This window comes from Salvelinus sp. IW2-2015, linkage group LG13 (assembly GCF_002910315.2).
Source record: "Salvelinus sp. IW2-2015 linkage group LG13, ASM291031v2, whole genome shotgun sequence".
NCBI classification, from domain to species: Eukaryota; Metazoa; Chordata; class Actinopteri; order Salmoniformes; family Salmonidae; genus Salvelinus; species Salvelinus sp. IW2-2015.
In genome coordinates, this window is record NC_036853.1 from 12,886,047 (window position 1) to 12,899,996 (window position 13,950).

The 13,950-nt window shown below is 44.1% G+C and overlaps 1 pseudogene; it reads right to left on the reverse strand.

Annotated features, from left to right (window-relative positions):
- LOC111972143 (procollagen galactosyltransferase 2-like) overlaps positions 1 to 13,899 on the reverse strand; it is a 28,607-nt pseudogene extending 14,708 nt beyond the window's left edge.
- Between the last annotated feature and the right edge of the window lie 51 nt (positions 13,900 to 13,950).

Sequence of the window (13,950 nt, forward strand, 5' to 3'; positions counted from 1 at the left end):
GGGGGGGAGTCAGACACTGGGGGGCGTGGTCAGAGGCACGGGGGGAGTCAGACACTGGGGGGCGTGGTCAGAGGCAGGGGGGGAGTCAGACACTGGGGGGGTGTTCAGACTTACTTGGGGTCCTCCATGGGTCTCCACTCCACATAGTGGTACTGGTCCTGGGCCTGCTTCAGCCACTCCCTCAGCATGGCTGTGCTGTTGTCAAGACTGTGGTCTGTCGCTGCCCTGAGATACAATATAACATGGGACACTATATCAACACAACGCACATGACAATGCAGGAACAAGACATTTAAGCACTAACTTTCTACATAACGCATCAAGATAATGTGTCGACACGGCAACAGCAACACGGAAACATAGCTGCAGCTGATCCTGTGTGTGTAGGATCAAAACATGAACACACACAGACACACAGTGTCCTATGTGAGTCAGGAGAGTAAAAGGAGCAACAAACAAACAGGCCAGCGCGTACAGTTCAGCACCGCAGCTGGGACAACTCTATCCTGTCCTCACACACACTGCTGCCACTGTCTGCACACCGTGTTCTCTGTCCTCACACACACACACACACACACACACACACACACACACACACACACACACACACCTACCCTAACTCTGTCACACACTCACCCTTCCTTTCTCACCCCATGCTATCACGCTCTCACCTCTACAGAGTCGTAGCCTGACAGTAATAGCCTAAGGCCTTGAGATGATAACTACAGTACTCTCTCTCTCTCTCTGCATCTAATACGTGCTTAATGGAGGAAAAGGTCAATAGAGAGACAGAGAGAGAGAGGCCAGTGTCTGTAGAGAGGATGCTGTGTCACTGACGGCAAGCACACACACACAAACACAAACTGGAGTTTTCCACTGCTTGCTGTAATATTCCTGGCTGTAACCTCTCCAGACAAACTCTCGCCCTACGTTAGAGTGCAGACAAACCAGAGATAGCAGTGTGTAAACACCCATTTAACAAAACAGCTGCTAACACTGTTTACCATGAGATAACACTGTAGACACAATTCATCACACACACTGAGCTCAGAGATAACAATATTGACACCTGTAAGACACACAGAAACCCTGTCCAGAGAGAGATCTTTCGGCACAGACAGTTGACTTGGTATTAACACCCAGACACTAACAGATCTCCAGACAGACAGTTGACTTGGTATTAACACCCAGACACTACACAGACTCTCCAGAACAGCACAGTTGACCTTGGTATTAAAACCTGTGTGCCGCCACACCCACCCTAAACACCCCCCGAACACCGCTAACAACCCCGCAGCCCAGACCTACTTAACGATTCCTCCAGAAGATAGACAGTTGACTTGGTATTACCCCCACAGACGCCGACAGAAACGCACCGCCGCTACGGTGCAGGTGGACACCTGCTTCCCCCGCCCTCCCTAGATGACATAGAACTACAGATTTTCCAGTACAGTACAGTTGAACTTGGGATTAAACAACCAGAACACTAAAAGATCTCAGAAGACATAGTCAGTACAGCTGGAGAGAGAATGTAGGCTTACTGCCGAAGGAACACAGGGTAATCCGGGGTTAAATAACAACCGTGTGTGTGTCAGGGTGCTGTGTGTGTGTGTGTGTGTGGTGGTGTGTGTGTGTGTGTGTGTGTGTGTGTGTGTGTGTGTTGTGGTGTGTGTGTGTGTGTGTGTGTGTGTGTGTGTGTGTGTGTTGTGTGTGTGTTGTGTGTTGTGTGTGAGTTCAGTTTTGAGCCTGTGGAGGAGAAATACATTACATGTTTTATGGTAATGTAAGGCATTTTAAAACAGTGAGTGTGTGTGTTTGCACATGACTGGGTATGTGGACGTAAACTGTAAAGCAGGGGTGTTAAACTTTAAGACTTAGACAACCAGGTGAGGGGAGTTATTTACTTATCAGTGACCTTAATTCATCAATCAAGTACAAGAGAGGAGCGAAAACCCGCAGACACTCGGCCCTCTGTGGAATGAGTTGGACACATGCTGTAAAGGATGAGTCCCGCTTCTGACAACTGGTCTCTGTCTTTGTCACTGGGTAAAACACATTTAGTGGAGGTATTGAATGGATGTGCACACTCTTTGACATGTCTTTTTCAACCATGAAATTCCATATTGCTGGAGGAAATAAATGTGTTGGTACCTGTCATTTTGAAATGAGCTCTGGGCTAGGATTTGAATGGGGTGGATCTGTGAGAAGCTCAGAAACAGAAGAATCTCCATACGTTCTGTATGAGGACGCGTGTGTGTGCATGTATGCGTGCAGGAGCATGCGTTTGCCTCTCATTCCTTTGTTCCCTTGCCATCCTTATACAAGTCAGTGAGGTCTCATACTAACTAAAACCTATTTAGTAAATGTCTCACCATGCTCATTAGAACACAGACAAAACAAACGGATGACAATATGGTTAGGTTTCCACATTCCCCACTAAAATGCTAACGTTTTCAAATCTGCCCACAATTCCTAGAAGGAGCCTATTCAAGCATTTAGCAGTTGAAGGTTTCTGACTGTACGTCATTCTTCACTGGATCAGCCCCTTTCAGCCATAACACACAGCTCTGTCATAGTACACTATGATATTTTCTATTACGGAAGCGGCATCTCATTTTGCCTTATGTAAGATAACAGTTGGTGTGTGTGTGTGATGTATGGTGTGTGTGTGATGTGTGTGTGCGCGTGTGTGGATTCTATGGGCCTGTACAGGCAGAGGACAGGCAAGCACACAGGCCAGGTTTTCTATCTTTCACCTTTGTGTCTCTTCTTTAATTTATTTATGTGAATCTTCATCATTCCATCTCCTCTCTCCATCTCCTATTCCACACATGCATGTCCTGTTTCCGGCAGGATCTATCCTTTCCAGGCTTCTCGATTTCCTCTCCCCAGGGCTGAATCAGCCAAGGAGGGTACAGAGCAGCAGCTTGAGTCCCTGGTCATCCCCACATCCCCCTAACCACACTCACACGCACTGCAGCCAAGCCTGAAATTCAATGCCAATGATGTGTGAATGGAAAAATGTGCTTGTAGGATACTGTATATATATATATTTTTTATCTGTACCCTCATAGGTGCACATAGCATCATAATGTGTGTTTTAGCACTTCGGTTCATGTGTTTTTGTGTTCTGTATGTGTGAGAGAGCGTGTTAAAATGTCAGCTCATTTTGAAGGTGTTTGACAATCCAGGCTCTGGGCGGTTGGACTGGACACTCATCCAGTCTTCCTCCCTCCCTCTTTTCACTCATCCGTCACTTTGTTCCTCCGCTCTGCGCTCTTTGAGGTTTACAGTAACTCTATGGCTTATTATTTTCAGTCCTGGAGCGCTGCAGCTCTACTTTCTCTCTTTATGATCCTCATCTGGACACCACATGCTATTAGGTTTCACCTACACACTCTTACCATCTCTTTCTCTCTCTATCCCTCTCTCCTCGATCTATCAGTCCCACCTGGACTGGCTATGCCTTTCATCAGTGAGGAGGGGGTGTGATGAGCTAACATTGAGCAAGATCAATGGGAGGGGTCAGGGGACGAAAGGGTTACACCTGGCCCAAAAACACTGAACAAACACTCATGTGAAAGTTACGAGGCCTAAAATCCTTCCATCGTATCTGCATTGGATATGCCCTTTTACCGTAGCTAGTGTTAACAGACTTAAATCACTTTACCTAAAGTTGAAGTCGGAAGTTTACATACAATTAGGTTGGAGTCATTAAAACTTGTTTTTCAACCACTCCACAAATTTCTTGTTAACAAACTATACTTTGGCAAGTCGGTTAGGACATTACTTTGTGCATGACACAAGTAATTTTTCCAACAATTGTTTACAGACAGATTATTTCACTTATAATTCACTGTATCACAATTCCAGTGGGTCAGAAGTTTACATACACTAAGTTGACTGCTTTTAAACAGCTTGGAAAATTCCAGAAAATGATGTCATGGCTTTAGAAGCTTCTGATAGGCTAATTGACATCATTTGAGTCAATTGGAGGTGTACCTGTGGATGTATTTCAAGGCCCACCTTCAAACTCAGTGCCTCTTTGCTTGACATCATCGGAAAATCAAAAGAAATCAGCCAAGACCCCAGAAAAAAAATTATAGACCTCCACAAGTCTGGTTCATCCTTGGGAGCAATTTCCAAAATGCCTGAAGGTAACACGTTCATATCTACAAGCAATAGTACGCAAGTATAAACACCATGGGACCATGCAGCCGTCATACCGCTCAGGTATGAGACGCGTCTCCTAGAGATTAACGTACTTTGGTGCGAAAAGTGCAAATCAATCCCAGAACAACAGCAAAGGATCTTGTGAAGATGCTGGAGGAAACAGGTACAAAAGTGTCTATATCCACAGTAAAACAAGTCCTATATCAACATGTCCTGGGGCGGCAGGTTAGAGTGTTGTGGTTAGAGTGTTGGACTAGTAACCGAAAGGTTGCAAGATCGAATCCCCGAGCTGACAAGGTAAAAATCTGTCGTTCTGCCCCTGAACAAGGCAGTTAACCCACTATTCCTAGGCCGTCATTGAAAATAAGAATTTGTTCTTAATTAACTGACTTGCCTTGTTAACTTCTTTGTGATAGGGGGCAGCATTTTCACTTTTGGATGAATTGCGTGCCCATAGTGAACTGCCTCCTACTCTGTCCCAGATACTAATATATTCATATTATTATTACTATTGGATATAAAACACTCTGAAGTTTCTAAAACTGTTTGAATGATGTCTGTGAGTATAACAGAACTCATATGGCAGGCAAAAACATGAGAAAAAATCCAAACAGGAAGTGAGAATTCTGAGGCTGGTCGATGTTCAACTCATCGCCTATTCAATTCCCTGTAAGATATGGATCTGTTTGCACTTCCTACACCTTCCGCTAGATGTCAACAGTCTGTAGAACGTGGAATGAATCCTCTACTGTGATGTTGAGCCGGATGGGAGGTGTTTTAGTCATTGGTCTGGCAGAATGCCAGTTCCTGGTCACGCGCATTCCAAACGATATCGTCTTGCTTTCCATAACTTCTAGAGACACAAAGGAATTCTCCGGTTGGAACGTTATTGGATAGTTATGATAACAACATCCTGAAGATTGATTCTCTACTTAGTTTGACCAGTTTAATCGACCTGTTATATAACTTTTTGAAGTTTTTGTCCGAGTTCGCCTGCATCTGCGCGAGCGTTTGGACATGTGCACTAAACATGCTAGCAAAAGTAGCTACTTAGACATAAGTAATGGACATTATCGGACAAAACAACGATTTATTGTGGAACTAGGATTCCTGGGAGTGCATTCTGATGAGGATCATCAAAGGTAAGGGAATATTTATGATGTAATTTCATATTTCTGTTGACTCCAACATGGGGGAAAAATGTTGTTATATCTGAGCGCCGTCTCAGATTATTGCATGGTGTGCTTTTTCCGTAAAGTTTTTTTGAAATCTGACACAGCGGTTGCATTAAGAACAAGTGTATCTTTAATTCTATGTAAAACATGTATCTTTCATCAAAGTTTATGATGAGTATTTCTGTTATTTGACGTGGATCTCTGCAATTTCTCCGGATATTTTGGAGGCATTTCTGAACATGGCGCCAATGTAAACTGAGATTTGTGGATATAAATATGCACATTATCGAACAAAACCTAAATGTATTGTGTAACATGATGTCCTATGAGTATCATCTGATGAAGGTCATCAAAGGTTAGTGAATAATTTTATCTCTATTTCTGCTTTTTGTGACTACTATCTTTGGCTGGGAAAGTGGCTGTGTTTTTCTGTGGCTATGTACTGAGTTAACATAATCGTTTGGTGTGCTTTCGCCGTAAATCCTTTTTGAAAATCAGACATGTTGGCTGGATTCACAACATGTGTAGCTTTAATTTGGTGTCTTTCATGTGTGATTTCATGAAAGATTGATTTTTATAGTAATGTATTTGAATTTGGCATGCTACATTTTTTCTGGCTTTTGGCCAAGTGGGACGTTAGCGTCCCACATATCCCAGAGAAGTTAAATAAATAAAAAACTGAAAGGCTGCTCAGCAAGGGAGAAGCCACTGCTCCAAAATCACCATAAAAAAAGCCAGACTACGGTTTGCACATGGGGACAAAGATCATAATTCTTGGAGAAATTTCCTCTGGTCTGATGAAACAAAAATAGAACTGTTTGGCCATAATGAGCATCGTTATGTTTGGAGGAAAAAGGGGGAGGCTTGCAAGCCGAAGAACACCATCCCAACTGTGAAGCACATCATGTTGTGGGGGTGCTTTGCTGCAGGAGGGACTGGTGCACTTCACAAAATACATGGCATTATGAGGAAAGTAAATGATGTGGATATATTGAAGCAACATCTCAAGACATCAGACAAGAAGTTAAAGCTTGGGTCTTCCAAATGGACAATGACCCCAAGCATACTTCTACAGTTGTGGCAAAATGGCTTAAGGACAACACAGTCAAGAAATTGGAGTGACCATCACAAAGCCCTGATCTCAATCCCATAGAAAATTTGTGGGCAGAACTGAAAAAGCGTGTGCGAGCAAGGAGTCCTACAAACCTGACTCAGTTACACCAGCTCTGTCAGGAGGAATGGGCCAAAATTCAACCAACTTATTGCGGGAAGCTTGTGGAAGGCTACCCGAAACGTTTGACCCAAGTTAAACAATTTAAAGGCAATGCTACCAAATACGAATTGAGTGTATGTAAACTTCTGACCCACTGGGAATGTGATGAAAGAAATAAAAGCTTAAATAATTCTCTCTCCTATTATTCTGACATTTCACATTCTTAAAATAAAGTGGTGATCCTAACTGACCTAAGACAGGACATTTTTACTAGGATTAAATGTCAGGAATTGTGAAAAACTGAATTTTTAAATGTATTTGGCTAAGGTGTATGTAAACTTCCGACTTCAACTGTATGTGTGTGTGTGCATTCTGCAGTAACTCCCCTCCCCCCAGGCTGACGTGGCTGCAGCAATACATGCTGTCCTGTCAGGGAGGGCGGGTGAAGGGGTGATTGAGACCTCCTAGCCATATTCCTCAGAACATTCACCGTCAACACAGGGCAGAATGACCCAAGCTCCTCCCCCCAAGAGCCTACACAACACCCCATCTTACCTCATCCTCCCACACCATGACCTACCATGACTTATCCATACACACTCTCAATCAGGCCACACAACTTCCAAATATAATCAGTCAGAAAATCTCTGTGTTCTTGCCCTCTGTCCTACCCCACATATGTCCTTCACAAAAATATAAATGTTAGTCATTTAGCAGACGCTCTTATACAGAGTGTCTTACAGGAGGAAATAGGGTTAAGTGCCTTGCTCAAGAGTACATTGACAGATTTTTCAAATAGTCGGATCAGGGATTCTAACCAGCAATGCTCTTAACCACTATGCTACCTGCAAAACACGTTCAAATTCACACGTAATTTTCACTCACATGAAATACACAGACAGCAAAACAAATATTTCCTACTCGGTGATGTCTAGATAAATGCAAAGTGGTAGAAAAACATACAATCACAATAATTTAGTTTGTAAGGGGAAATGAGAAAGACAGAGAGAAAGGCGAGGGAGGGAAAGAGAGAGGGAGAAAGGGAGGGATATAGAGTAAGAGAACGTGAACAGAGGTAGTACAGTGTGTCTCTGTGGTTAAGCCAGCGTGATGACACACACAGACAGACTGACTTGGCTAAAATTATAGTTCCTCTGTGACAACACAAAGTCCTTCCGGCCACTGCTGAATAAATAATTTGTAACATCCCTCAAAACAGTTTACACAGCTTCCCCACCTCCCTCTCCCTCCCTCTCTCACACACACACAAAACACGCCTTAAAACACTTAAACTGAAACACACCTCCCCACCTCTCTTTCTCTCAGTCTTTTCCTGTCTTTCTGAAGAGAAATGGAATGCTTTGCCTGTCTGGATGCCAGTCTGTTTCAGAATTAGCCAGATCCATTGTTGGCCTGCTAGTATGTGCTGGAATACATGGGCAGCAGGGAGAAGAATTCACAATTTTATCCAACTCCACCTCTGGAACTACTGGTCAAGAGACAATCACTTCCATGCCAACAGGACCATCTATGTGAGGATCTATGTGTAATATGTTTCAGTTCTCCTCTGGGGATTCACTGACACATGGCCAGGGCTGTTCTGAGTATAGCCACAACTCCTGGCAGGGGACATGGAGCTGTTCTCTCTGCTGGCAGACACAGGTCTGGGGATAGTCCCATCTCCTCTCAGGTTTTATGAAGAAACCACTGGCTGAGTATTAACACTCCTCATGTGAAAATGGTAAGTGTTGAATAAATCATAAGTGTGTGTTCTGTTGTGTGAGTTAGGAGGTGGTACTGTCTCTGTTGTATGAGTGATGGAGTTCCTGTGTCACTGAGTTACTGCCTTCACTAAGCACAAGTCTGGCCCAAGGCTAGTAGAAATACACAGATACACACTGCACCACCACCACATGCAGACAACAACAGACTGAAACTGGGCCAGAGCACTAAGGATAATCAAACACACACTCACATACCAGCCATGTGCCAGCGATATGATCTAATCCACAAAGAGAAAGAGAGAGACCAAGAGAAGGAAAACGAGAAAGAGAGAGAGAAATCAGAGCCCAAATTGACTGCTTCAAATCCCACAAAATCTTCTCTTGTCATTTCTTTAAAACAAATACCACCAAATATGTCAAAGGCTCCCCTCCTGACATGATTAAAAAGACATCCATTGGGAAATAGTTGGTGGTTGGAATGCTGGATCCAATATTGTTATCTGGTAGAAAGGGAGATTTTTGGAAGCAAGGGTCATGTTGGAGTAGGCAGCACTTCAAAAACTCCAAAATGCTCCTGGTTTATCTTTTACTCTAATGGCATTATACTCTTTGAAAACACTAAACTTCTGAAGAACATCCACCTGGTAACAAGTGGATCTGCTACCTATCTCCCCACCAAAGGATGGGACTGGGAGATATGGAATAGAGATAGAGATCCCAGCCTCGTAAAGAGCAGATCTGCAGCAGAGCCAGTAACACAACACACCATCAAAACTGACAGTGAGAACTATAAGATACAGACACATCTCTCATCATGTCCTTTAAAGTTTATAATGTTGTTGGCAACCACTGGAATGTCCCTGTGATAGCAACATTATATACATCTAATCAAATGTATTTGTCACAGTTTACAGCAGGTATAAAAGGTGCAGTGAAATGCTTATGCACTAGCTAGCACAACAATGCAGTACATTCATCAAAAATCAATAATAGCAAGTATTAGAAGTAATAGAAGAGGTACAGTGCATAGTAATAATGGACTGGATTTACAAATATAATGTGGGCAGTGGAATCAATAGTATATATTAGAACAGCAGAGTTGACTTTGTGTGTGAGTGTATGTGAGCTCTTAGAGTGCTTGTGCGTGTGTGTTTATGGGTGTTTGTGTGTACATTTGTGTGTAAGGGTTGGATGTGTGGGTAGTCTGTACAAATAATTTCTACAGTAATAATGTATTGGTTATCTGGTGTAAATAGTCTCTAAAGTGCAGGGAGACAGCTAGGTTTAGCTTGTCAGCAGTCTGATGGCCTGGTGGTAGAAGCTCTCTCAGAGCCTTTTGGTCCAGGACCAGATGGTAACAGAGTGAACAGTCCGTGGCTCGGGTGACTGGAGTCCTTGACGATGTCTGTCATAATAGCTGAGGCACACATGGTTTAGATGGTGTTCTCAGTCATATACAGTATCATTGAAAAAGAATGGTTGTTGTTAATACTTTTCTGTTGTGGTTCAGACTTCGTGGTTTGTGCATCACATTATCATCATCAAAGATGTAATATGGAGAGCATAGAAACGACAATGGAATATATTTATTAGGCTTTTTCACACAAACAAAGTTCAGAGAACAGATTCTGTTGTCACAGTCAAAACACAGCAACAAATCATCTCTCTTCAGTTCACTTTCACCACCTGGAAAAGCACTTCCCATAAATAGCCCACAGACTCAGCTCCAGGCTACGGAGTTACTCCTGAACACTGCCCCAATGATGAGCTCAACCTTCTACTCCAGTCACAACACAGAGTCATGACCTCTGGGGACCAATCACAGGGCCGAGTCACATTCTCTTTGCCGTCTTTCGGATGGGACGTTAAACGGGTGTCCTGACTCTCTGAGGTCATTAAAGATCCCATGGCACTTATCGTAAGAGTAGGGGTGTTAACCCCGGTGTCCTGGCTAAATTCCAAATCTGGCCCTCAAACCATCACGGTCACCTAATCATCCCCAGTTTACAATTGGCTCATTCATCCCCCTCCTCTCCCCTGTAACTATTCCCCAGGTCGTTGCTGTAAATGAGAACGTGTTCTCAGTCAACTTACCTGGTAAAATAACAGATAAATATATATATATTTTTAATTCTATCAACCAATCACGAGCCTGGGTTCTGGCCCATGTCCAATCGTTGGCCTGTGGCCAGCTTAGTGTTGTCCTGAGGGCAGGGGAAGGAGGTGAGGGGAGAGAGAGTTGGGTACACTGTTTGAGCATGGCTGGAATGTGGCTTCACTCACTAACTTGCTCAATGCCACAGGGTAATTCTCAACACAAGCCTACCGACCACCCTGCCTCCGCCCCTGTCTCCCTTTCCCCCCTAATTCCCTGCATTCTTTCGCAGCACAGTGAGAGACTCTCTCACACCTCTCTTTGTCTTCTCTGTCAGACTCCGATACCTCCATTTGATTTTCAGACTACTGAAGCCTTCTATGGGGAGAGTGCGTTATCCCAACCAATCTTTCTCTATCATACACACAGACTGCTCTTCCTCCAGCCATCACAGAGAAGAAACTTACATGTGCCCCTAAATACATACACACTAACACACATTTTTCCCCCCATTTTTTTCTCTCACTTGAACAGTGACAGCTCCTTGTCCCAGGGGAGAGCAGGGGAGAATTGAAAGATGAGCAGTGTCCAAGCTCTACCCTTCAGCCCCAGAACAAACACACGCACACACATTAATCAGCCACTGGCACCAGGTCTGTGGCCAGCAGAATTTAATCTGCTGGCCACAAACCGTAACTCTACCACTTCTGTTGCTTTTCACTACCTCTCTTTATAGAAGTTGTATAACTACAGCTGTTAATACAATGCATATGTATTTCAACATTTGAAAACACATTCTCATGGGGACCTGGTTCCACTAGTTTGTAAAACAGAATGACAACATTTGACATTTGTTGTGTGTTGTATGACATTTACAATACTGTCATAAAAGGATGGGAGGAGGCTGTTGGCTCATGCACTTACAAAACAATGAAATGATCACAGCAACAGTGAGCATGGATTTTCCTCTCTTATATAAGAACCGAGTGAAATACACCACCTAGAAACAGTGAGATTTGAGGCAAGCTTGGGAGAAACATTTTGACTCATTTTCTAGTCTAGCTCTGGCAGATTGTCATACTTACAAAACTCTTCTTTATGGTATAGTCATTATCAACACTGAATGTCTACTGTAGGCTGCTCAGCCACCCAATAAATGTCTCTTTGCCAAAMACTTCTCATTGGCAGTCAGTATTGAGAGCTTGCAGAGCTGTACTGAGACCTTATCGGTTCTGACTCAGAGGAAGCTTCCAGACAGACAGTAGAGTGCAGCAGTAGACAGATCCTATACAGCAGGGATCATCAACTAGATTCAGCCGCGAGATGATTTCTCTTGAGTGGATCGTCAGGCGGCCAGAACGTAATTTAAAATAATTTGTAGACTGCAAATTGACCGCAAGAAGCCCAAACAGATATAATATTTGACTAAAACATAATAATTTCAAACCTTGCTTACATTTGTATATGATCACGTGTCTCTCTACTATGCGTTTGAATTCTTGGGAACAGATTTCCAAAATTAAAATCACTTGGAGCTGATTTCCTGGTGTTTTTACAGTCTTTTGTGTCCAACAATGAACATTTTTGCTCAGAAGACTTGGGGGACCAAATCAAACCACCCTCTGGCCAATTTCAGCCTGCGAGCCGCCAGTTGGGGAACCCTGCTATAGGGTCTGCTGCTTCTATACATCTGGCTGTGCTATGTGGACATGATGTTCCACAGCTGGTTCCACCCTCAGGCTACGCTGGGACTTTTCGTCCCTCCCTAAATTACTTTGCTAGTGCTCAGTCAGACGCAAACTGTTTTGACTCTCAGGAAGGCTATGGAGGGGAGAAGAGAGATAAAGAGAGAGGTAGAAAAGAGGGTGTACAGTGGTAAATATGAGAGAATCTGCTTTATGAGGTCATGGAAGATGTAAAGTCAGATGAACTTCACCGTGGATGTTTATAAGTCAGGTACAGTACACTATCAGTAAAACGTACTGAATCCAAACTTTTACTTTCCTGTGGAAAATCAAAATGCCTCTATAGGATTAAATCTGGGGCAGATGCATAAGACAACATTTCAGGCTCAACTGAGCAGAGCCCTGCTCCAAACAGAACCACAGACTCTAGTGTCTGATTCTACTGTCTCTATCCAGTGTGTGGCTGTGTGCTGGATGCCACAAGTGGGATTGATGGGTCTAGGCCCCTGTCTTTGTTAGTTAAAGGGCTCCACATAAACATGTTGGCTCAGTCATTTGGCCGTCTACTCTTGCGGAAGTGTCCTAGTGGGTCTAGTCCTAGTGTGTGTGTGTGTGTGTGTTGGGAGGTGCATGGTCTCATTGAGAAGCAGAAAGACATAAAGCTGCAAACAAAAGCAAGCGTTTGAAAGGATGAGTGGAACACACAATACAAAAGCACCCCACAGGGCATGACAGCAATTCTGGGAGAAACAGAGAAAATACATTAATAAAATATCAAGTCTCTCAAAAAGTGTCGATGTCATGTGCAACAGAAGAGGTATCTGGGCAGTCTCCACATGCTTCTGTACTGACTTGTTTTGTCCCTGTAGACTAGTCATCCAGATCGCTCCACTGCACTTTACGCATGACTTCCTTAGTGTGCTAGCTGAGCTCCCACCTTCTGTGCCTCTGTCATAGCCGCTCAGTGTCTGGTGTCTACGTACTCTCTCGCATCTCCAGGCAGGCTGCCTGCTGGCCAGGCCTTATTACTGCAATCACGATCCTTAAACTTTAACTGCCTATGGAAAATGTAGGGGCCCCCATCCCCGGAAGCTGTTTTAGGACCCCTGATTTCCGCAGTGTGTGCGTAAAGAAAAATAGCACCATCATTAACATCCTCTACCCTTTCATCTTATCCTAACATGAAATTAGGAACCCGGGAGACACGCGAAGAGAGCGCGTTGTAAAACACAGCAACAGGTCACGTTCACGCTGACAGCGGCATCTCTGTTCTTTACGTGGACATGAGGTTCTTATTATAATACCCTACAACAATAACAGCTTTATGTTGGCCTACCTCTATGTGTGCACTTTTTTGTAGCCTAATAAAGTGCAAATCCGGAATAGTGGCGGGTGCGCGGATCTATACGTCACTTGGTGCTGTATTGAAGACACGTTGGCCAAAAGAAAGTTATTAGAAAGTTAGTTGCGTTTCTCACCATATAGCGATCCGCTCCTTCGGGTAGTCTAGCCTGTCGATGCAGCCCAGGTAGTGCGGCAGGCTGTGCGCCGCGTTGCGAGCCAGAATGGCGATCATGACTTTTGGCTTCAGCAGGGACGATTCGGGTCGGACCGGGTCCTGCACCAGAGTCGCTATGTCTGACATGCCACCGGGCACGAGGGCGACAAGTAGAGCGCAGAACAGCCCGACTCCCACGGCTCCAAACGCAGGCATCATTCCCAGCATCATTCGCCCGCACCGTTATTCAGACCTGAGCTCCGCCGCGACTGAATATGAGAGTGAACGTTAGCGATGGTGGGAGTGAGCAAATAAGGAAGGAAGGGGGAGGGGATGGAGTGTATGACCGAGGGAGAGAGGTTACCTCTAGAGTCTACCTCCTCCCCC